Below are 26,967 nucleotides of genomic sequence, written 5' to 3'. Positions count from 1 at the left end.
ATAAGTTAGGGCTTTGTAACTACTCTTCTCATTTGTTGATTTAAAATTAACTTAGGGGAACCATCATCGGATGGCTTTTGCATATATGATGTCCTATGATTTAAACAAGGAAAAGCAAAAGTGAAAATCTATAAATGGAAAAGATTTCTGTTTCCTGAGGCAAGTATAGCAAGAGAATAACCAGACCAATCAAACTGGTATAACCAGTTTACTCAACAATTTATTTAATTTACCCTTCCCTGTCTTTGGCAAGTCTAAATGATGCTTCTTTTCTCAAAAAAAAAAAAAAAAAAAAAAAAAAGATAAAATTATGTTGATTTTTATAAAGTGACGTACACACCAGAAAATTCTGAAGCAGCTGCAAATTCAACAACCAGAAGCCAATAGTTTGTAGATCTTAAGCAATAGAAGAAAAAAAGAAAAGAAAAGAAAAAAGCTGTAAAGAAAGAAAGAAAGAAAGAAAAACAAAACCCTAGAGCAAAGCTTCAGCCTTCAGAATCTAAATTGCTTCTACTTAATACTGGAATCATGGGGATGGTCAGGGACCTGTAGAATTTTACCTGAAGTCAATAATTCACAGCGTTATTTCTAATTATAATGCTACCAGGAAAAAAAGGGGTAAAGGCAAGAAGGTTGTTGGAAACTAGAGTGGTGAGATCTTGACAATGAGAAACAGGCTCAGCAGCAATCGGTATCTAAGCAATAAGGCAAAACAGCTTTTCAGAATGCACACTGGATAAGATGAAGAATCTAGTAGCCATTGAAATAATCCTTATCCAATGGATCCTCACAGAGATAGTCAAGGGATGTGGATGGCTCCCATGTGGAGAGAATGACAAACAATTATGGTATTTTCAAGATGCCTAAGGATAAGAGAGCTGGTAGGTGGGCAAAGAAATCAATATTAGCACAATGGACTAAAGCACAGAAGACTCTGAATGAACAGTGAGCAAAAGGAAGAATAGCACAGAAGAACATTTTAGTAGTTTTATTTCAAAGACTTTGCTAATTATATAGCTTTAAACAGAATATGTGAACATATAACCATGTACCAATAATAATCACAAAAGAACATTACCACAGTAGTAGCCAGGAGTGTGTGTTATAGGAAAGCATTATTTAGATTACTAACTACAGGGCATTTTTCCACATTTTAATTAACACTTTGCTTAATATGCCTGCCAAGGGTCGTCTCTGAATGAGACCTTAACCTAACAGAGGATAAATGACATTTAAAATATGTTCATCTAGTGGAAATAAATTAATGGTTTAAAATGAAAATGGTTAGTAGCATTACATGTACTCCTCACTCAATGTACAGTAAAATGGTTCAACTGAAATTAATAAGCACACATTCTCAGAAAGAACAAAGTTGTAGAAAAGTGAAAATGAAGGCCATGAAAGCTTCAAAGGTAATAATTGAAATTAACATCAAGGAAACAATATTAACACAATTTTAAATCAAAGTTGAGAGCTTTGAAAACAATTTATTGTAAGTGTCAGTATGGCATAAAGAAAATGAATATTGAACATCTGCTTTTGAGACCTATCTTTGCCACCAACAAACAATATTGTTACTTTGAGCAAATGGCTCATCCAGTTCTTTCATGTGTTAAAGGGAGGGACTGGATCAGGTTGTCACCTTAGTTCATTTAAGTTCTACTATTCTGAGTCTATATTTTCCATAAAGAGATCGTAATATACGATATCCTCTGCAGTTTACTTCTGCAAGCAAAGCCAGCTTCAATGAAAAACATCAGGATTTTGTAAACTTTTAAAATAATAACAATTAAATATTAATATTATATTCTTTTGGCCATATTTATGGAAACAGTGTGTGATGTGGTTGTTTTATATGGAAAATCAAAAGAAAGTTACCAGCTGAGCAGTGCCTATAACTGACAATAATGAAATGTAAAAAATTGCCATTTAAAAGAGTTTATTCTGTGCCATGCTAATGTTTTATTAAGGTTTAAACACATGGTATGATGTAATCCTTGAAACAAGCAAGCCTGTCTACTTCACACTTCATCTGCCTAACTTCTACTTATTCTACTTAAGTCTTGGCTCAGATGCCATTTGCTCCAGGAGGCATTTCCTAACCCTCCATGCCCAGATCAGAGACCGCTCTACTTCCCTAGCACATTGTCCCTATTCTATTACAGCATGCAACAAGCATTTGGAATGACCCATACGTCCAAGGGACTGCAAACTTCATAAGGGCAGGGACCAGATTTGTCTTATTCATAGACTGTCTCCAGAGATTAGCACAGCATCTGATACTCAATAAGGGTTCAATAAGTACTTTTTGGGTGACTGCATGGATAATGCTCTGAAGTTAGATGAACAATATTTTCCCTTCTGCCTCCTGCATTGGTCCTTAGAAAGAAAAAGTCTCCCACCAGACATGCTACCATTTTCTGATACCCCCACTGTGGGAACTCCTAATCCCTGCTTTCCACAGTCCTAGCTATTTCACTGCTTCCTAAGCTTCATCTGTGCTTATCTGATGGGGAAAATAATCAGAAAACTTGTCAGGATTTTCAGCAATTACTTTATATTTCTATGAAGGTTAGAAAACATGTGTGAAAACTAGCAAACAAATCCCTTTCTCTGTCTTCTCCTTAAATGTTACTATAAGCTTCTAAATTCAGTTCAGCTAAGTAAACTTTAAATTTTCATTTTAATAAATCTTTAACAGTCTGATAGCTCCATTAAATATTGTTCAAATGTACCACCGTTTCTCAATATTACCTACCTAAGCTTTTTTATCTTATGTATTTTGTTTATGTTTAAACTTTGCTCATGAAACACAGAACCTGTGATTTTGCACGTTATTAAAGCTTTCTATTCTCCACTTGGCATTTTTGCTTAGCAGAAAAAATTTTATTTTTCCTCTTGGCTTCACAGTTATTCCTCGGTTTCTTAGGTAACTTCATAAGTTCATTTTCTTATCACCTCTCTTTGATAACTGCTTTTCATTTTCTGTGGCCTTTTATTAGTCTTTCTCAGATGCTCAAAGATAATGCACTATTATTATCTTGACTGTTCCATGTCCTTTACTTTCAAAATAAAATCTTGCAATGTTTCATTTAATTGGGTCCTGGAGGGTCTAACCTTAGTGTAAAACAAAACTTTCAGAGGAAGAAACAAACTAAATGCCAGTAAGCAGAAAATTATCAACAGCTACTTTTTCCAAAGGGATAAAATTTACAAACCTATCAGTCAATTTTATTTATGAAACTGACAAAGTCAAATTGCATAACAGAAAGAATTAAAAAACTGGACTAAGGGTCAGGAACTCCCTTGCTTCTTGGCTGTGAGATCTTGGGAAATCACTTTCCAGTTCTGGGCCTCAAATCCTCTGCTAAAAATTAAGAGAACTAGATCAGTATTGCCTAAACAATTCATTAATTGGATCATGAAATCAATTTTGTGGATAGCAACTAGCATGTTTGATGCAAGAGAAGAGAATGGAAAATAACAGAGATCATGTCAATATATTATAGCTGTGTCAAGAAATTGTTTCCATTCTGTGTGTGTTCGTTTGTGATGTAAAATACATTTCTCACTGTAGGTCACAGTCAAAGAAGCTTGAAAAACACATCAGAAAGCTATCTATAATCCCTCTCAATGCTAAGATTCTATGGATCTGTAATAAAAAAGACCAATGATTTTATGTCACCATCATTGAGCTACAGTCTTTCTTCCTTCTGCAATCAACTGAGAAGCACAACATAGATGAGATAACCCAGGTTTTGAAGTCATAAACCAGAGTTTAAGTCCTACCTCTGTGACCTATTAAAGGTGTCCCCTGGATACATTGTTTAACCACTTAGAACCTCAGGTAAGCATAAAATGAATTAATAACAATGCACACTTGACAGGGTTGCTATACAAACACCAATCATTTGCACAAACCAGAAACTCAGGAATCATCCTAACACTGCCTGTCCCTAATATCCCATGTATCCAAGTCCTGTTGCCTATTACTCCTCACTGTACTTCCTACATCTCTTAGACTCACTGTGTTCTTTATAGCTCCATAAGCCCCACCCTAATTCTGTAAGAGCCTCCCTGCATCCACTGTTGCCCCTCTCTCTCTACTGAGGCCAGAGTATTTTCAAAACAGATGTCTGATCCATCTCATTCCCTGTCCACACTCCCATCTCCCTGCCTAACATCTTTCAATGGTTTCCACCGCTCATGGGGGTAATGTGTAAACTCCCAGGTATAGACTTCATGGCTCCCAGTATTTGGCCCAGCCTATGTCTGCAACCCCAGCTCATAATTCCACATGAATTATTAATTTATCTTCTGTCTTCCAAATATCCTTACAGATATCTCTGAACAGGCCATATGCCCTCCAGCTATGCAGATATTGCATATGCTATTTTTTTTGCTTGGAGTGTTCTTTCCACCTCCCTGCCCCACACTCCTTTTTCTAATCAACACTCATTCAGTCCCAAATTTCTGCTGCAATGGCTGTCAGGGAAGCCTTGCCCACCATGACATGATATCAAGCCTCTTAGTCATGTGCTCCTATAATACCATTTACTTTTTCTTCAAGGTAATTCCAATAATTTGAAATTAGACATTTAGCTTTGTAATTACTTGACTGGTGCCTATTTCCCCACTTGAATGTGATCTCCATGAGGACAAGGACCATAACTGATTGACTAATCAATGTATCTCCAGTGCTTTACATACCTCCCAGTACCTAATAGGTGCTCAATGGATATGTTTAAATGAATATGAAATGAGGTAAGAAAGCAAAAGTGATATACAAATGCTATTTATGCACCTGGATTGCTGCAGTTGCATTCTAGCTGACATTCCTGACTTCAGTGTCACTTTGGTTCAAACCATTATGTATACATATGTTTATTGGATTAATTTTTACACATTTTTGCTTCCCTTCTCAAGACTTTAATAGTAGTGCCTTTTTGGGTACCAGTTCAAGTGACCTTACAGCTATTTATTTATTCATTTATTTGTATACCACCTTGTCCAAAAGGAAGACTCAATCTCTCAAGGTATATTTAGACATGACCCTGTCCACATGGCTTTATTTCCTTTGACTCCCCAGGCTTTCATCCTTCTCTGCCTCTTTCTTTCCTACCCACTCCTACACATTCTTGCTTATCTCCATCCCAGGTCTTTGCCTAGAAAGCTCTCACTCCTGCTTATTGGCCCTTCAAAGTCATTTAGTGCCCCATCCTAATGATTTCCCCTAACATTTGTCTATCACATCTCTTACCTGTATCTGTGAATAGTGTCTAAAATACACCCCTCCTAGTGACTTTTTAACTACCTACTTTGTTTGATTTTCATTTCACTTACATTTGCCACTATATAAATTATATTATCAATCAATTGATTTATTTTCTTGTCTGTTTTTCTCTCTAGACATTAAGCTCCATGATAGCAGTGACTTGCATTATTCACTATTCCATCCCTACTCCTGGAATAGTGCCTCATCCAAAGCAGATGCTCAATGAATATTTCTTGGGTGGATAAGTACTGTATCTAAAACTTAGATTAACATAAACAGAACTAAAGACAAAAACCACATGATTATCTCAATAAATACAGAGAAAGCTTTCAATAAAATTCAACATCCCTTCAGGTTAAAAACTCTCAATAAACTAGGTATTGAAGGAACATAGCTCAAAATAATAAGAACCATCTATGGCAAACCCACAACAACATCATACTGAATGGGCAAAAGCTGGAATCATTCCCCCTTGAAAACTGACACAAGACAGTGATGCCTCTTCTCACCACTACTATGCAACATGGCATTAGAAGTCCAAACCAGAACAATCAGGTAACAGAAAGAAATAAAGGACATCCAAACAGAAAGATAGAAAGTCAAATTACCCCTGTTTGCAGATAGTCTTAGCCCCAAAACTCCTTCACCTGATAAACAACTTCAGCAAAGTTTTAGGATACAAAATCAATATACAAAAATCACTAGCATTCTTATATACCAACAATAACCAAGCTGAGAGCTGAAACATGAATACAATTCCATTCACAATTGCTACAAAAAGAATAAAATACCTAGGAATATAGCTAACCAGGAAAGTGAAAGATCTCTACAATGAGAATTATAAAACATTGCTCAAGGAAATCAGAGAAGACACGAACAAATAGAAAAGCATCCCACGCTCATGGATAGGAAGAATCAATATCATTAAAATAGTCATACTGCCCAACGCAATTTAGGGATTCCATGCTATTCCTATCAAACTACCAATGATATGCTTCACATAAATAGAAAAAAACTAGTTCAAAACTTATATAAAACCAAGAAAGAGCCCAAATAGCCAAGGCAATCATAAGCAAAAAGAGGAAACAAAGCTGAAGGCATTATATTACCTGACTTCAAACTATACTACCAGGCTACAGTAAACAAAACAGCATGGTAGTGGTACAAAAACAGGCACATAAACCAATGGAACAGAATAGACAGCCCAGAAACAAGGATGCACACCTACGATCATCTGATCTTCAACAAAGCTGACAAAAACAAGTAATGGAGAAAAGACTCCCTATTCAATAAACAGTGCTGAGATAACTGGCTAGCCATATGTAGAAGATTGAAGCTGGACCCCTTCCTCACATCATATATGAAAATCAACTCGAGATGGACTGAAGACTTCAATATAAAACCCTAAACTATAAAAATCCTGGAAGACAACCTAGGCAATACCATCCTGGATATAGGAATAGGCAAAGATTTTATTACAAATATACCAAAAGCAATCTCAACAAAAACAAAATTGACAAACAGAATCTAATTAAGCTTAAGAGCTTATAGATAGCAAAAGAAAAGAAACTATCAATAGAGTAAACAGACAACCTACAGAATGGGAGAAAATATTTGTAAGCTATGCATCTGACAAAGGTCTAATATCCAGCATCTCTAAGGAACTTAAACAAATTTACAAGAGAAAAACAAACAATCCCATTAAAAAGCAGGCAAAGGACATGAATAGACACTTTTCAAAAGAAGATATACATATATCTTCAACAAGCATATGAGAAAAAGCTCAATATCCCTGATTATTAGAGAAATGCAAGTCACAATGAGATACCATCTTACACCAGTCAAAATGGCCATTATTAAAAATTCAAAAATAACAGATGCTGGCAAGGTTGTGGAGAAAAGAGAACCCTTAAACGCTGTTGGTGGGAGTGTAAATTAGTTCAACCATTGTGGAAAGCAGTAAGGTGATTCCTTAGAGAGCTAAAAGCAGAACTACCATTTGACTCAGCAATACCATTACTGGGTATATGGAGGAATATACATCATTCTACCATAAAAAGACATGCATGAAAATGCTCATTGCGGCACTATTAACAGTAGCAAAGATGTGGAATCAACATAAATGCCCATCAATGACAGATTAGATAAAGAAAATGTGTCTCAGGGCCCCAAAGCCCCCAAGGCCAAGCTGCCCTGAGCCAGCCAGGGCCAGCCTTGTAGGCCCGGACACCAATGCCATACCGAACTCCTCAAGACCTCCACCTTCCATTTCCTGGTGTTTCAACTGAATACCACAGACCTGGCCTCTAATGAGGGTGTCAAGAATTTGGTGTGGGTGGACTCAGACCAGCTCCTCTATCAGCATTTTTGGTGTCTCCCAGTGATCAAGAAGAGAGTGGTTGTGGAACCTGTTGGGCCGGTTGGTTTCAAGCCAGAGACATTTAGAAAGTTTTTAGCTTTATATTTGCACGGTGCGGTGTGAGCCGAGGACCCCTCTGAATCCTGAAAACTCCCTTGCCTCTCTCCCACGGAAGAGGGCCTGGGCCCCGTGGAGCCTCAGTGCTCATTTGGCCCACTGCTCTTGCTGACAATAAAGAGCCCTTGCATTGCAAAAAAAGAAAAAAAAAAAAGAAAAAAAGAAAATGTGGTACATATACACTATGAAATGCTATACAACCATAAAAAAAAAAAAAAAAAAAAAACAAAACAAGATCATGTCTTTTGCAGAAACATGGATGGAGCTGGAGGCTCTTATCCTTAGAAAACTGAGGAACAGAAAATCAATTACTTCATGTTCTTACCTATAACTTATCCTTTAGCTAAAGATGAAAGCTCATAAATACAAAGAAGGGAACAACAGATATTGGAGTCTACTTGAGGGTAGAGGGTGGGAGGAGGGAGAAGAACAGAAAAAAATAACTATTGGATACTAGGCTTAATGCCTGGGTGATGAAATAATCTGTACAATAAGCCTCATGACGTGAGTTTACCTATATAATAAACCTTCACATGTATTCCTGTATTAGTCTGTTTTCACAATGATATAAAAAACTACCTGAACCTGGGTAATTTATAAAGAAAAGAGGTTTCATTGACTCAGAGTTCTGCATGGCTAGGGAGACCTCAGGAAACTTAAAATCCTAGTGGAAAGTGAAGGGGAAGCAAGACATGTCTTACATAGTGGCAGGAGAGAGCAAGGGACAATGAGCCACACTTTTAAACCATCAGATCTCATGAGAATTCACTCATTATCATAAGAAGAGGATGGAAAAAGCCACCCCCATGATCCAATCACCTTCCACCAGGTCCCTCCCTGGAAATGTGGGATTACAACTCAACATGATACTTGGGTGGGGACACAGAGCCAAACCATATCAACCCCTGAACTTAAAAGTTAAAAAATAATAGTAATAAAAGAAAAAAAAAACCTTAAATTGGCAATGATATACTCATCTAGTATCTAAACCACAGGGCCAGTTGAGTAGCATCTAGCATGTCCCTTCTAAAATTTCATGATTTCAATGGGAAACTTTAGCCTGACCAATTTCTTACACAGACCACACTTCCTTCCCCTTGCCCCCTCTGCCTCTTTACCCTTTTATCAAGGAGGCAGGCTAAACTCATGTAGGTTTCACATAGCTGGTAGGACCTGGATTCAGCTTTAAACGATTAAATAATATTAAAGTTTGGAATACAGTAACACTCTAATTTATGGCATATACTCTGAATGGAGGCCTTGAGAAACTTAGGCTTATGTATGCATATAGCTATTTGCTGCAGTGGATAGAGGGCACCTACCTGTTCTTTTTGCCTCCCTTGGAAATGATCACAATGCCTGGCACAGTAAATACTTGTTAAAGGTGTATTAAATATATTTAGCACTTTATTATCTTATATTAGAAAGTTTATTAAACACTTCACATGTGTATCCCGCTTTGCAACTAGATTATATCCTCCCTGTATTCTAGGGACAGGTGTATGACATTTTTGTAATCCATAAAATCTACCAAATGCTAAATTCAAAGGAGACTCAATAATACTGTATTCATTCTTAAATATACTTGTGATCTTACAAACCTCCCTTTAAAAAGTTGAGACAGCTTTCTGTTGAGCCCTAAGTTTAATTTTAATATCAGAGATTTTCCATAAATCCACCAAATCCCAGAAATGACTCCTCTTTTGATTCTGCAATTCTGATTTTTCTTATCTTGGGCTGTGGTTAAAAATAAAATACAAATAAAATATCTAGTACATTTACCTAACAAGGCATTTGCCTAATTGATGCAAGTTAAATGTACTACAAAGAAGAAAAGAAATTATCTAAAATCCTTTCCTATAATAAGGGGATTATGATGCCTAGCAGGGGAAGGTGAAAGATGTATATTATAGAATGTAAATATACATATTTATATTACATATATAATATAAAAAAGCATTAGTAAACTATTCTTAAATGTGCAGGTTTACATTAACATAACCATGTTCCTCAAAGCTCTGATATTTCCTTTAGAGTTATTATTTTAATGAACAGAACCCTCCAGAGAAGTGCTCATAGATCACTAACCACTGTAACACTTTTTTTGTGTGTGAGAATAAGACCATTTTGGAGCTATGAAATGGAGTCTACTGCTGAGAACAAAAATTAAGGAAAGTGGTTATAAAGTGTGATAAAAGTGATTACAATATATGGATTTACTAACTTACAGGACCTAAACAGGAAACCTTCAATGAGAGTACTTCTTCCCTCATCGGCTCATTCCTTTGTAGATATAGCACAGGATCAAAAACAGATAATTTAAAGAAATTGGCAGTACTTTTAATCTCTTTGCTCGTTACATCTTAACTATACAGGAGACCAAGAATGGAACTCAAAGATCACAAGATGATTAACAGGGAAAAATCATAAAAGAAAGTGACTTCCATTTTCATCAGCAGAGCCCCCTTCACATGGGATGTTATTCAGCAATGAATATTTCAAACTAAATATAGTGCATTTTCTGAATGCCTTCTTCTAGAAAGAGTAATCAGAATATACCTGGAAGAAAAAGAAGCAACATCTTCAAGAGAGAAAAAGAAGTAAAGAGGGGAGGCAAACGATAAAATGTAAGATTAAGGGGTTGCTATATCCATGCACAGGGGCCTCACCCAGATTATCCCCCAAAATGCTAAATGGAAGTTGCAAACATCAGTTCTCTGAGTACTCACAAGATGATAAATCCAGTTATCTTGAATTTTTTTCCAAGTACATACTAAAAGGCAAAATGCTATACTGATATTATAATATGTTTGTGGAAATGGGAAATCTTATTCTTTTCCATAAAGTCTTATTTAACCTCTGAAATGAATGTTCTGAGTAGATAAACACTAGAATAATGTGCTTTATTCTGAATTCATTTGTTTTATGTTCAAGATTTAGCCAGTTTTATTTCTAAATTACAACTCCACCGAAGCTCATTTATACATTCCTCCAACTTCCCCAATCTTGGAATTACTTATTCTGCATATGTTTCTTGAAGGAATAACTATGACCCTTCATATAAAATTCTATGCTATTCACTGAAGGAGACAGCTCGGTCCTAATCCATAAATATGTATTAAATAGAACATATAAAGCATGCTGGTGTGAATCTAATTGCCACTTATGCTAGGAGGTTTAGAAATTTGAATTTGGTTTTTCAAGTCTATGTTCTATTGCATATTTCCTGCTTACAGATAACTACTCTCAGCTAGAAAAAGATGCTATCTTTCATAACACAGCTAATGAAACCAACCAATAATCCTACTTACCATTATGTGCAAATGTCTTGGGGTTTTTTTTTTTTTACATTTAAAATTACTTTGTCTCTTCATAAGAGTCGGTTTCTTCATATGCGTGATTCTTCTGCATCATATACATCCCATGGAAGCTTTAATCTTCACACAAGGGGAAATTTTAATCTTCAAATACAATTGTCATTAGTATCCAAATTATATTTTATTGAATTAATAAGAAAATGTTTCTAACTTATAATTTATAAGTATATTTTAAAGAGTTAGTAGCATGCTAGAATCAATAACACCAATTGTACATCTCTCTTGGCTAGCTGGGTCCACTTCCTCGAGGCACCCTTTGGCATTCCCAATGTTTCCTTTTTGCTCCTTTTCTTTTCTTTTATTTTTAGGGGAAGAAAAGAAATTATTTATTTATCTATTTGCTTATTTGTTTATTTAGTGAGATGGGTCTTGCTCTGTCACCCAGGCTGGAGTCCAGTGCTGCACTTCTTTTCTTTTCACTCAACCCACTGGGGCCTCAGTACCATAAATGTGCTCACAGTTCCCAAATCCTTGGCTGCAGATTCATATATTCAGCTCTCTGTAGGGTAGCCGACACATCTCCAAAATCAACACATTCAAAACAGAATCACTGTCTTCCCCTCAGAATCTGTATTCCATATCTGGGTTAATGGCATCACAGATCACCCAGTTAGTTCCCTAAGCCAACAGCCACACTAGACCTTTTTTCTCCATTACCTATCAAACCCTGTCACCAAATCCTCCTGAATATATCTCGACTCTGTTATCTCACCTCCAGCCCCACAGTAAGTTAAGTGTTCATCTCTTTCCTGGACTGACAGTTATTTCCTAACTGGTTCTCCACTTTCAGATTGATACCATGTCAATCCACCTTCCATATCCATGCCTGACTAATCCCGTCATAGTGAAAAGTCTGATCACATGATTCCCCTGACTCAAGCCTTTCAATGGCTCTTCACGTCTCAAGCAGAGGAACAAGCTCAAATAGCTGCTGGGGGCAGGCAGATACAGAAATGAGTAAGGAGGAGCACATGCTCCGCCTCCAAGTGCTTAAGGGAGGAGCTGCTTTTGACTCCAGCCAGTTGCTGCCGCGTAGGAATTGAGTGTAGGCTCAAGGTCACCATAAGTTCTGGTTTTTCAAAAGAAGCTGGAAGTCTGGATCTGTATGCACCATTTCCAAAATGTTCATGTTGAAAATATACCCACATTCTTTTTAAAATTATTTATTTCCATTGGTTTTTGGGGGGAACAGGTGGTATTTGGCTACATGAATAAGTTCCTTAGGGGTGATTTGTGAGATTTTGGTGCACCCAATTCCTGAGCAGTATACATCAAACCCCATTTGCAGTCTTTTACCCCCTCTCTCTTCCTACCCTTTCCCCCCGAACCCCAAAGTCCATTGTGTCATTCTTATCCCTTTGCATCCTCATAGCTTAGCTCCCACTTATGAGAACATACAATGTTTGGTTTTCTATTTATGTGTTACTTCACTTAGAATAATAGTTTCCAATTCCATCCAGGTTGCTGTGAATGCCATTAATTCTTTCCTTTTTATGACTGAGTAATAGTATTCCAGTGTGTGTGTGTGTGTGTGTGTGTGTGTGTGTGTGTGTGTGTGTGTTGTGTGTGTATGTAATATATATATATATATATATATATATATATATATATATATCACAGTTTCTTTATCCACTCCATTGATGGGCATGAAAATACATCCACATTCTTAAAAACAAACATATGAAGCCCTAGCTTAATATTCAGGCTATCAAATTTCAACCTCTCCTGAACTAGATAAAACTTTGATTCTTAGCATGGCATGCCAGGCTCTCTATTATCTGTCAAAGAACATTCATTTCTTTCTTCTCCCCACAAACCACCTGTGTTCTGCCCATATCAAATGTCAAACTCCCCATGCTGTTTTCAGCCCCTGTGGCTTTGGATAGTCTTCCCCACTTCTGGAATGCCCTGCCACACCTATGCGCCTCTCATTTTAATAGCAAAATGTTTTTACTTCCCCAGACTCAGCTCAAGCATCTCTTCTTTTGTAATGCCTTCCCAGACCCAGGACGAGACAAGACAATCATTTCACTCTTGGTTTACCACCATATCGAAGACATGTACTTCTTACAGAATTAGTCACACTGAATTGAAATTATTTATTTTACAGTTGCCTTCCCTATCAGAAAATATAGGATTTTAAGGACAAGAACTGTTGTTATTCAGCTTTTTACATTTATCCCTAGGCTATAACCTATTAGCAGACATATAATAGTATTGGAATTAAACAGGAGATAAGTGATTATGTCATTTTAATAATAGAAAAACATGTAAGTTAGAGATCATCATTGATCTCTAAAAGAATTTATCTCTGCTTTCATATAAATATAAAACCTCGGTTTTAACTGAAAAAGTGCCCGTTATCTGCCTTTTCTCCTGGACTGATCAGTCCTTCACTCATGATGCAGTGGCTTTAGCCCTATTTTCTGTCCCTATAGTTTTGCCTTTTCTAGAATTTTACGTAAAAGGAATTATACACTATGTAGTCCTTGAGGTTGGCTTTTTCCACTTAGCATCATGCATTTGATGCTCATCCATGTTGTTCCATGTATCAGTGGTTGATTCCTCTGAGTACTCTGAGAAGTATTCCGTTGTATGGATGTACCACAGATTGTTTATACATTCATTAGTTGTAGGGAGTTTGGGTTGGTTCTTGTTTTTGGTGATCACAAATTAAGCTGCCGTACACATTCACATGCGGCTTTTTGTGTGAACATAAGTTTTTATTTCATTTGGATAAATACTCAGTAACATTGCTGAGTCACATAACTGTATGTTTCACTTTATAAAAAGCTGCCAAACTATTTTTTCAAAATGGCTGTACTTTTCTGCCTGTCCATCAGCAACGCATAAGGGTTCCAGTTGCTGCACTTCTTCACCATCGCTTGATATTGTCAGAGTGTGGAGGGCTAGTTTTCTGGGGGAGAGGGGTTGATTTAAGCCCTCTTATAGGGCTAGTAATATCTTACACCCCCTTTAAAGCATTTGTCTGACCTCCTTTAAAGCATTTTTCTTCACTATTCTTTATTAGCTGATAAATCAGACACCTCTGCATGCCATCTCACATCCTTCACACCAAACTTTAAAAATTTTCCAGATTTAAGGTATAATTGACAAAATTATATTAAGGGATCCAACATGATGATTCTTTATCTATAAATTTTGTGACATGACTACCACAATCAAGTTAGTTAACACATTTATCACTCTACCTAGTAACCCTTTTTGTTTTTTTTGTGGTAAGAATATGTAAGCACATTTCAAACACACAAACAGTAGTCATCATGCTGTATATTAGATCCGCTGAACTTATTTAACTTATAAATCAAAGTATGTACCCTTTGACTAAAATCTTTCTTCCCTTTCTTCCCATGCTCTTGCTCCTGGTAACCATCGTTCTACTCTCTGCTTCTATAAATTCAGCTTTTAGATTCCACATGTAAGTGAGATCATGCAGTATTTTACTTTCTCTAACTTATTTTACTTAGCATAGGTTCATTCGTGTTGCTGCAAATGGCAGCATTTTTTTTTCTTTTTAGGGCGCAACAATATTCTATTGGATGCATACATGCCGAAACTGCTTGGTCCTTTCATCTCCTGACGGACACTTAGGATGTTTCCGTATCTTGACTACTGTGCATAATGAACACAGAAGTGCAGCTATCTTTGATTGGTGATGATTTCATTTTCTTTGAGTATATACTCAGAAGATGAATTTCTGGGCATATGGTAGTTCTACTTTTAATTTTGTGAGGAACACCCATACCATTTTTCATAATGGCTGTACCAATTTACATTCCCACCAACAGTGTACAAGAATTCCTTTTTCTCTACATTCTCACGGACGCTCGTTATCTCTTGCCTTTTTGGTCATGCCATCCTCTCAGGTATCTCATGGTGGTTTTAACCTGCATTTCCCTGATGTTTGAGCACATGTTCACGTATCTGTCGGCTCTTGGCCAGCCTCTTAACTGCAGCTATTGTTGTGGCAATCAGCTGCTTATAGGTAGAACCTGGCAGCAACTCAACCTCATCTCACCTGCACCATGTATCTCACTTTCTGCTCCAGGGTTTCTCTGCCCTTCAGCCCCCATGTAAAATGTTTGCAAAAACTTATTCATTCTGAAGCATGTGTAAACCTAGAAATGAGAGAAAGTCTATGCCCTAATGGTCAACCCTTGATCAATGGTGGAGGGAAGCTGATAAATACATGTTTCTCTCTTCTGCCCCTTGGAAGAATAGTTATAAGGCACATTCTTTATGGCTCCTCACAGGATACCTAATGGAAATGAACACAGACTGAACACTGTAGTGCTCACAGTAGTGATCAACAATATAATGCATCCTTGGAACAGCTTTTCCTCCTTCCTTGTTTGACTCTTTCAAAGCCTCTGCTTTTCCTTAAGGTAGGTCATTTTCTAAAATAAATTACCTGCACATAAGCCCTTGTCTTGGGCTCCACTTTGGGTGCTATCCTTGCTAAGTCTAACGGGAGTAAATAACAGAACACAGTAGTAGGTACTTCAGTTCAAAAGGGAACTTAATAACCGAACAAAGTAGAACCTATGCTAATATTCTCTGTAAGGAGCACAAGCATGCATTTTTTTCCTTCTTTGGTGAGTATGTTGAGGCATGTCTTGAAGCATGAGATATAAGATTGCAAAGTTACATGGCTAAAGTGTTGGATTTTTAATATTTTAGTATATCTCTTCAATTAGAATTATAAGGAGATATAAGAATATAGCATTTTAGACTTATAGAAAAGCAATAACATTAATGTCAACTTGTTAAACATTAAATTTTAACTTTTATTCTTCACTAAAGTCATTTGTACATTTGCATTGTTTTATTTTACCTGCACATTTTGTGACATAGCCTCATGAGAATATCAAAAACAAGTGAGGTGGCTTGTGTAGGTTTGGTCTCATACAGAAGCAGGGTATTACTCTGTATAAGGATTCACACCAGGGCTGGAGATACGATGTGAGTGTACTAATCATTGTATCATTTAGGACACAAGCAAATAGCAAAGGACAGGGTTACTTTACTTTGTATGAGGAAAAGAGTCCTTGATTCTGGAAACTCCAACCACTAAAGCTATACTCAAGTGGCTCAGATGAATCCTACACCTAAGAAATGTCCATATAGAGAACAATTCACAGGTAAACCTGGGATCTTGTGAAGGACTGGATTGTTATCACTTTTGACAACTGACACCACCTCTCCTGGCTGTCCATATAAAAGTAGCTTTTGTTAGCAAGCACGAGAAAGCTAGTCTATTCTGAAGGACAGATTTCTCAAGTTCCTTGATGATGATACAAATATAGCTCAACTCTTTTTGGCACAGCTTTCTGGCACATGCATATTACATATACATGTTAATTATATCCACAAGCACTGTTGCGGGGGGGAGTACTTTTCCAATTATAGAAAGCACTCTTAGTATTTTTAAAATGGTAAAAACTGATATAGTGGTAGACAGAAGCCACATATGTGTACCCTATCAGAGGACAGCTCCTGAATTTCATTCAATGTTTCATAGCTTCATAGATTAATGCTGGAAAATAGCTCCTAAGAAAAACGGGAAATCTAGGTTGGATTTGATTTCAGATAAAAATGTGTAAAGAAAAATTATACAAATAATTGCATATTTATAATAACCAAGCATTGCAAACATCTGTAACATAGTGCCTTTGTGAAAATGTCCATTCACTGTTTCAGCATAATCATCATCACCTTCACTTTCATCATCTAATAGTCTTAATAAAGAAGACTTTTGGGGGGGTTAATAAGCTACTTTGAGGCTTTTGTATGTACTCTTCTATATCTCTCAATTACTACTAATTCACCACAATATAAGTACCTTGCAATATATCCATGCTTCCTATATGTCCCTCTTTATCTATGGTTTCACTTTCCATAGTTTGTTACCCAAGGTCAGCCATGGTTAGAAAAATATTAAATAGAAAATTTGAAAAATAAAACATTCATCAATTTTAAGTTGCATGCTGTTCTGAGTAGTGTCATGAAGAAATCTCGTGCTGTCCTGCTGTGTTCTGGCCAGGAGGTGAATCATTCCCTTGTTTAGCACATCCACACTGTATGCACTATCTGCTCATTAGTTACTTTGTGGCCATCTTGGTTATGAAATCAACAGATCATAAGAAGGAAGGTGAGCACAGTACAGTAAAGTATTTTGAGAGAGACCATGTTCATGTAACTTTTATTACAATATATTGCTATAATTGTTTTATCATTATTCTTTTTCAGTTCTTATGGTACATAATTTATAAATTAAACTTTACCATAGGAATATATTTATGTCATTATATATATCATATATGTATAAATTATATATATGTCATAAGAATTATATATGTAATATTAATAATTACATATATATGTAATTCCTATGACATATATAAATAAATATATATATACATATATGTATATATATGTGTGTATATACATATATATGTATATATATATATATATATATATAACTTGGTACTATCTGTGGTTTCAGGCATCTACCGGGGATCTTGGAATGTATCCATCATGGATAAGTGGGGACTGTTATAGTATGGAAATCAGATAGTATGTGACTACTAAATATTTTTATTTAGGGTTACTACTGTCATTTAAACAACATGCCTTAAAACTAAGCCTACTGATTTTGTCACAAAAGTAAATTGCTCTTTCTGTTTTTCTATTTCTCTAACTACTTTAGCTTAGAAATATCAGGCATCTTACATCCTTTTGCTTCCATATGACAAGTTACATTAATTCATTCTTTGTTTTATTTGATCCTTCTCTTCTATTTCCTCCAATCCAAGTTCAAAAGGCTGGGCTGATGTTCAGCTGGTTAATATCAGGACAAAATACAAGTTAGCTCTCAGATGACATGAAAATTATCTAACAAGCTTAAAGACAGCATTCCAAGAGCTTTCATAAGAAGATTTATAGCGGGAAATTCTGGGGAAAGCACAAAGAGCTTTAGTTCAATTTCAGACTTAAGAATCATCTTGGAACAATCTCAGGAATAAGCAGAGCATGTGCTAGAGGTAGAGACCAATACAGTATATGAGTCCTAAATGCCCACTGGTCTCGTTGATGGAGGAGAAAGTTTAGTAATATTTCTCTATACCTCTGGTTTATGGAAGGTGAAGTATAGTTCTTGGATAAATGGAATAAAGTATTCTTGAATAAAAGTCAAAAAGAAAAAGTACACAACTGCTGCCAATTCTCTGGTAATTCTTATCTTTGACATAGATGAGAAAAAGAGGAAACTCTATAATGTCGTAACTGTAGGTTAAATATGAAGCTGTCTCCAAGCAGGGCAGACTCAGACCTTTTGATGAAGCTTCAGAATCCCCAGCCCCTGAGAGTAGGATGCATTGTGCTCTGCCAACATGGATGTATAGTAACTTATTGCAGAGGATAAGGCAGCCAAATGCAGGCCTGTTGTGGGAAATCTATCTTCCAGGAGATAGATTTAGAACCAGTCAACGTTCAAGAACTGTCCCTGAGTCAAGCATATCAACTCCTATACTTCTGCTCATTCACTGGGAAAGTATGAAACAATGAAATCCAGAATGTATCTCATCCACCATAAAAACTTATCTCAGAATTTGAAATCTTATGATAAGTAGGTGAGGTGATAGATATATTAATTAGCTTGACTTAATCATCCCACAATGTATTCATATAGCAAAACACCACATTGTTCTCCATAAATATATGCAATTATTGTTTGTCAATTTAAAAAGGATTTAAAGTCTTAGAAACATAAGAGGTAGATTCACTTTTTTTGCCTAATGTGAGATCATGACTTTGGAAGAGGCTGGAGGATGTGAGAAGTGAGTAACTGGCTACGAAAAAAGGGCCAAGAAAATATTTTCTTTCTGTGCTACAAACTGTGATTTAGATGAACATTTTATAACAATCAGAGGAAAATTTTGATAGGCATCATACAGACCTGATATAGAAGGCATTAAGCTAAAAGAAGATGATGATGGGTTAAAAGTGTATATTATGGTGATTGCAGGCATGATATATAGGGAACAACAGTGAAGGATGTGATTAGTAGTAAATATAATAACAATATATCCCCAATGTCCCCAGACTTCTTTGACCTGTGATTATACATGAAATCATATTTGCATTTGTGTACAAATTGTATTGCCTCATCATGGTCACCTCCTTCCACTATAAAATGTCCCCCAAAGTACTTCTGGGGCTTAACAGAAGATACACTAACAAGAATGTATTTGATGAGCATCTGCCTCTTTGTTTGCAGACCTTAGGGAAATATCTGCCATCTCTACTAGGCATCCACTAAATCTGCTTCTGCTCTTACAGAAGCTCTCCTTGAATGCCATCTCCTGATGCTCTCAAAGATGCCACACCCTAGAGGTGCTTGACGATCCTGCATTCCCTCTAGTATTTCTGTATCACAGTGACTCTGGGTTCCTTACAAAAATGCATCATGCTTATTATTTGTATTTCTTTGCCACGGTGATTTGATTCTGAGTTCCTTATAGAAATGCATCATACTTATTACTTGCTGATTTGATGGACTCATTCACTGTGCCATCCCTCCATCACTACCTCTTACGCATCGGTCTCAAGCACCTGCATAGATTTATGACATGAGATTATAGGCTCAATTTAGGTTCAGCATGATTTACCTTGCTACACTGTGCCTCCCCCACCCAACAACAACAAAAAATTACAAGTGCTTTGGCCGGGCGCAGTGGCTCACATCTGTAATCCTAGCACTTTGGGAGGCCAAGGTGAGTGGATCTCCTGAGGTCAGGAGTTCAAGAGCAGCCTGGCCATCATGGTGAAACCCCATCTTTAAAAAAAAAAAATTACAAGTGCTTTGGAAAGGATTCCAACATCAGCCACTGATTCCTCAGAGAAGAGAATAGTGTTTTCTTTGCAACTCCCTGGCTCTTCCTCTGGGCTCACAGCCAAGTGTTACTGGCCTCCAGGGCTATGTTCCAGGATAGCAGTTACTCCAACATTTAGATGACCCCATACTAGAAGCTAGAATTCATGAAGTTTTGCATGGGATTTCAGGTTTTACTAGAATGTCCCTTGATGTCATTAACCTCTGAATACAAATGAAGTTCCCCAAGTTTAGGCTCTAGCTATTCAACATGTAGTTTGTGGACCAGTAGCGCAGACATCATCTAGGAGCTTGTTAGAAACACACAGTCTGAGGCTCCACCCCAGAATCTGCAATTTAAAGAGATTTCCAGGTGATTCAGGTTTACATTAAAGAATGAAAAGATGATGTTACAAAATATATCCCTGAATTTTTCCATTTTAGAAAATTACATTACTGACAGCAACACTGCTTATGGGTTTGAGTCATGAATACAAACACCTAGATCCATCTGTACCTGCAGCTGTCATAGTCACTGTGTTAAACATAGGTGCAAACATCTGGCCAATGTGTCTCCTGGTGATGTCACATCCAAACATTTATACATTGAAATACATATTCTTTTACACAGTTATTTTATTTTTAATTTTACCTTATTGTTAGGGCATTCATTAATTTTATTTTCAAGTTACGTAAGTCAGTCAACTATATTTCCTATGGATTTCATTTAGAAAGAGTAAATGAGATATTATAGAATATTTGTTATGGAAAGGGAGGATTGGGTCTAAGGGAACTGACAACCACAACCAAGGGTCAACAGAAGCCATCCAACAAGTTTAGAGCAGGGAAGTAACATGGTCAGATGATTTCTTTCAAAGAGGTTATTCTGGTGGCTATTTGGAAGATGGATTTAGGATCACAAGGCTGGTGGTGGAGAAGTCAATGTGGGAGAATACTACTATAGTCCAAATGAGTCTGACAGATGGCTGGGGACCAGAAGAAAACACTGGCAAGTGAGGATTCTCAGAAGCAAAGATAAAAGGATTTCAAGATGAAAGGAACAAGTCAACAGAGTCAAATGGATTTATACAAATTCTATAAATTGGCCACAAAATGCGGGAACAAGGCCAACTCGCTTTGCCTTGGCAGGAATGTTGCAGCGCAAGGAATGAGGAAAAAGAGAAGGAGGAAGAAGAAATACTTCATCTCTTTTCTCTGAGCAGCATTCTCCCCTTCATCCCTACTTTCTCATAAGTGATTCTGTAGTCTTTGGGAAATGTCATTGCTAAGAATCTGCAAAATAAATTCTGGTTCCAAATCAAATGCCAATGAGCTATGTAACTTCCGGCTGGCCAATATTCTGTGACTCAATGTCCTTACCTGTGGCTTAGGGATGATAATTTGTCCTCTCTCATAAGATAGCACTGATGACAGAAAAATATAAGTCAAAGTATCTTGCAAAATGAAGGAAGGGAACTAAATTGTGATTGTTATATCATTTAGGTTTAGACAATATAATAGGTTTCCATTCAGAGCATCAGGAGTGGGAGCCATGCCATTTGCTTCCAGGCAATAATTAGGTTTCTCCTTTCTCAAAAAAGAAAGAACTTTTTGATATTGGCACTTCACTATGACTTTATACTAGGCGATTTATATGAACAAAGAAGACTAACGGTTCTGTGGCTTTTTGGAGTCTCTTTCTTTATCAAATCCATGTCAATCTAGTTCTATAATCAAAGTATATTCTTTAGAGACCTTTGGTGACAGCTGGAAGTCAGAGTTGCAGTTGGTTATATTTATGCTAAGTATTTTCTAAAAGACTCTTGATGGGAAAAATTTAAATTGAAATAAAATCTCTAGAGAAATTACTATTGCTGTGGAAGAGTATAAGTAGTCATGATGACTCTGAAAAAGTATATCCTATGAGTGTTTCTTTTACAATGGAAGTTCCAGACAGACTCTCCTATGCATAACATCAGCAGTGCTTCTCTGTACCCATAGACATTTATGGGCTGAGCATCTATACACTTCAAAATCAAAGAATTATTGATATACCTATATATTCCTGACAAGCCTTAGAAAGAAAAAAAAAAGAATGCCTAATTTCGCAAAAGAAGAGGAAGAAGAAGAAGAAGAAGAAGAAGAAGAAGAAGAAGAAGTAAGTAAGTAAATGGATTTAGTTCAGTAAAAGGATTAACATGTAAAATGGTTAGTTCTAAGTTATTTGTATGACTTGGAACTTTAAGAGTCTTATCAGTCAGGATGAGGCACTGGGAGTTCACTGGGTTTGCATTAAAAACTGCCTTGCTGTGGTAGCTCACGCCTGTAATCCTGGCACTTTGGGAGACCAAGGCTAGTGGATCACTTGAGGTCAGGAGTTTGAGACCAGCCTGGCCAACATGGTGAAACCCTGTCTCTACTAAACATACAAGAAAAATTAGCCTGGCCTGGTGGCATGAGCCTGTAATCCCAGTTACTTGGGAGGCTGAGATATGGGTATTGCTTGAACCTGGGAGGCAGAGGTTGCAGTGAGCTAAGATTACGCCACTGCATTCCAGCCTGAGTGACAGAGTGAGACTCTGTCTCAAAACAAAACAAAACAAACAAACAAACAAACAAAAAAACCTGCCTGCCTCATTATACTCATAAGTGCCTTTAAGACTGGGCATAGAAGTATCATATTAGGTGAGCTGAAACTCCATTCAAACACACACAAGATGGCATTTTCATTATTACTGATGAGGAATTTTCTTTGAGGCATTTGAAACATTGTGAAGTAAGAAGCCATTTGATATGGTCCTTTATTACACAGATAATTATGGTGCTAAAACATACTTTGAAAAGGCCATGTAGGTCAGACTAAGTCCCGTGATTTTAAATGCCACACATTTGTTCTAGAATATGTATGCTTTGTTAATATGACAAATAGAAAAAGTATGCTGTTTCATGCTAATTATCAGCCTACAAATTCCAAACTGCCAAGCTAATACTAGAAATTTACTAAAAGATGTAAATCCCCTACAGGGATACTAAAATTGCATTTTACATGTAAAGCATAAAAGTTTAGAGCTGGAGATAATATACATCAACTCGCCTTTTTGACAGATGAAGAAATTCAGATACGTTAAGTCCAATGGTGGTTTGTAAATTAATATTGCAAATTTATGGAGAATATAATATTATTGAAGAATTGTCCCAGTGCTATTGCATGTAGTTAGTTGTGCAGGTTGAATAACTGCACATCGCAACTCAAGGGGATAGTAACATTTGCATAAAGTTAGGCAGTACAGTACACAACTTCAATGGCTATTCACAGCAGGGTTGGCTGTTTCATGCAAAAAGTCCTTTAAAGGATTTGGTCTACATTTCTTTGAGGTAATAATGACCATTCCCGATACTTAATGTTCACACTTATTGAGAATGTTCCAAATTAGGCTAATGTTCTATCATAGTCAAGTATAATAATGACTGATCTAAACATATATTATTACCATTTTTCTCTCTGACTCACAAATAGGGGAAATAATAGCTAAATGCTATGAAATCTTTACTAAGTGGCAGAAACTATGCCATATCATTTACATGTATGGCCCCTTTCAATACTCACAACAACACATGAGTTATGTTTTTTAAATTTTCATTATCTTATATACAAAGAAACTGAGACTTAGAGGGGTTAAGTAACATGTTCAATGTTAACAAACTCATAAGTGATCTAGATATCATCTAAATGACCAGGTCAATTTGACCAGCACCTACGGTTCTAGCCACTACACTGTGTTTGATAAACCTCAGTCATTAGAATGTCCCCTTCTAACCAGATCCACAAATAATCTATGGTATTAACCTTTTTCCTTAAATAGACTCATTTTTTTTTAGAAAATGTATTTATTTGAAAATAAAACCAATAATGACAGATTAGTATTCCAGACCAAACTTTCTGCTAAACAACTAAAAAAAAAAAACTATCCAATTTTTTTTTATTTTTTATAATTATGAACCTCTTAAAGAACTAACAAGATGGTGAAAAATTAATGTGACAAGGGAAGATCTCCTTTTGGAAATTTGGAGAGCTACTCAAAATCAGAGATTCTTCTGTGAAAACCTGAGAGTGAGCACTGGGGCATTCACCAACTTGGGGAGAAGGACAGGGCTTTGGAAAGATCATGAAGGAATCTGAGTGAAAAACTGAGCCCTCAGCTGGGACCCTCAGTAACTGGAGCAATACGGAAGTCTTCAAGCTTTGGTCCTGGACTTTTAATACTTTCAAGAATATGGCAGAAGAATGCAGTGTGTTCACTGGAAGAGGCTAATATTACTTACATATCAAATTATTTCTGTGAGCATTTTTAATTCAATGTCTACTAAATAACCAAAGAACAAAGTACCTGAAGAGAAAGAACCTGAGCCAGAGATAGCAAAAACAAAAGGCATCTGTAGGAATTATCACAGATTGTAAAACAACAGTACTTACTACGTTCATGGAGATGAAAGCTCAGCTTAAAATTTTAAGCAAGGAATTTAAAACTATGAGCATTGACATTTAAAATTTTGAAAAATAGGCAAATATCAAGTCTGAAACTGAAAACTGGTGTTAAGAATTCAGTGCATTGGGCCATGCACAGTGGCTAGCACTTTTGGAGGCTGAGGCAGGTGGATAACCTCAGGTCAGGAGTTCTAGAGCAGCTGGCCAACATGGTCAAACCCTATCTCTACTAAAAATACAAAAATTAGCTGGGCATGGTAGTGGGTGTCTGTAATCCCAGCTACTCAGGAGGCTGAGGCAGGAGAATTGCTTGAACCTGGGAGGCAGAGATTGCAGTAAGCTGAGATCATGACATTGCACTCTAGCCCGGGCAACAGGAGTGAAACTCAGTCTCAAAAAAACAAAAAACAAAAACAAACAAACAAACAAACAAAAACAAAAAAAAAAACACAAAACACCAGTGCATGAGATTAATGGCAGACGAGAAATAGCTAAAGAAAACTGATAATAAGAAAGACAGATTAGAAGAAACTCTCCAGAATAAAACATAGCATCTGAAATAGGAAGTCGAAAAAGAAGGTAAACATAGAATCAGAAAAAGTATTTAATAATAGTAATATGCATATATCTACACATACATTCATACATACATGTACTTCAGGCAAACTAAAAATAAAAAGGAGCTTCTTTAATCTGAAAACATTCTCTTTCAGATAAGAAATAAGACAAAAATGGCCCTTAGCAACACTTCCATTCAATACTGTAATGGAGGTTCTAATCAGTGCAGCAAGGCAAGAAAAATAAATGAAAGATATAAGCACTGGTAAAAAGGCAAAATTACCATTCATAGATAGCAATATTCTATCTATAGACAACTTAACATAATGTATGGAAAAACTATTAGAATTGATACTACTTATATTAATACCAAGGTTGCTTATAAAATCAATATAAATTGTATTTCTATGTTCTAGAAAAAATGAGACACAATTTTCTTTTTTTTTTTAAACATATTTTTTATTGCACTTTAGGTTCTCGGCTACATGGGCAGAACACACAGGATTGTTGCATAGGTACATACATGGCAATGTGGTTTGCTGCCTCCATCCCCCCATTACCTATATCTGGCATATCTCCCCATGTTATCCCTCCCAACCTCCTTACCCCCTGCTGTCCCTCCCTTATTCCCTTCCAGCAGACCCCAGTGTGTGAGCTCCCCTCCCTGTTTCCATGTGTTCTAATTCTTCGACACCCACCTATGAGTAAGAACATGTGGTGTTTGATTTTCTGTTCTTGTGTCAGTTTGCTGAGAATGATGGTTTCCAGATTCATCCATGTCCCTACAAAGGACATGAACTCATTGTTTTTTATGGCTGCATAGTATTCCATGGTGTATATGTGCCACATTTTCCACCTCCAGTCTATCGCTGATGGGCATTTGGGTTGGTTCCAGGTCTTTGCTATTATAAATAGTGCCACAATGAACATATATGTGCATGTGTCTTTATAACAGAACGATTTACAATCCTTTGAATATATACCCAGTAATCGGATTGCTGGGTCAAATGGAATTTCTATTTCTAGGTCCTTGAGGAATCACCACATGTCTTCCACAATGGCTGAACTAATTTACATTCCCACCAACAGTGTAAAAGTGTTCCTATTTCCCCACATCCTCTCCAGCATCTGTTGTCTCCAGATTTTTTAATGTTCGCCATTCTAACTGGCATGAGATGGTATCTCAATGTGGTTTTGATTTGCATTTCTCTAATGACCAGTGATGATGAGCATTTTTTCATATGTGTGTTGGCCTCATATATGTCTTCTTTTTAAAGTGTCTGTTCATATCCTTTGCCCACTTTTGAGTTGGTTTGTTTGTTTTTTTTCTTATAAATCTGTTCTTCGTAGATTCTAGATATTAGCTCTTTGTCAGATGGGTAGATTGTCAAATTTTTTTCCCATTCTCTTGGTTGTCAGTTCACTCTAATGATTGTTTCTTTTGCTGTACAGAAGCTCTGGAGTTTAATTAGATCCCATTTGTCTATTTTGGCTTTTGTTGTCATTGCTGTGGGTGTTTTAGTCATGAAGTCCTTCCCTATGCCTATGTCCTGAATGGTTTTGCCTAGGTTTTCTTTGGGAGTTTTTATGGTGTTAGGTCTTATGTTTAAGTCTTTAATCCATCTGGAGTTAATTTTAGTGAAAGGTGTCAGGAAGGGGTCCAGTTTCTGCTTTCTGCACATGGCTAGCCAGTTTTGCGAACACCATTTATTAAACAGGGAATCCTTTCCCCATTGCTTGTTTTTGTCATGTTTGTCAAGATCAGATGGCTGTAGATGTGTGGCATTGCCTCTGAGGCCTCTGTTCTCTTCCATTGGTCTATGTCTCTGTTTTGGTACCAGCACCATGCTGTTTTGATTACTGTAGCCTTGTAGTATAGTTTGAAGTCAGGTAGCATGATGC

General features: G+C 36.7%; 1 protein-coding gene across 6 annotated transcripts in view; it reads right to left on the bottom strand.

Annotated features, from left to right (window-relative positions):
* Positions 1-26,967, bottom strand: part of CCDC148 (coiled-coil domain containing 148) — a 342,429-nt gene that overhangs the window by 158,001 nt on the left and 157,461 nt on the right. The gene's annotated exons all lie outside the window — the stretch shown is intronic.

The sequence above is a fragment of the Saimiri boliviensis genome, chromosome 5 (genome assembly GCF_048565385.1).
Source record: "Saimiri boliviensis isolate mSaiBol1 chromosome 5, mSaiBol1.pri, whole genome shotgun sequence".
Taxonomy (NCBI): Eukaryota; Metazoa; Chordata; class Mammalia; order Primates; family Cebidae; genus Saimiri; species Saimiri boliviensis.
Note: the sequence above shows the minus strand (reverse complement) of the source record. Positions and strands in the feature narration are given on the sequence as shown.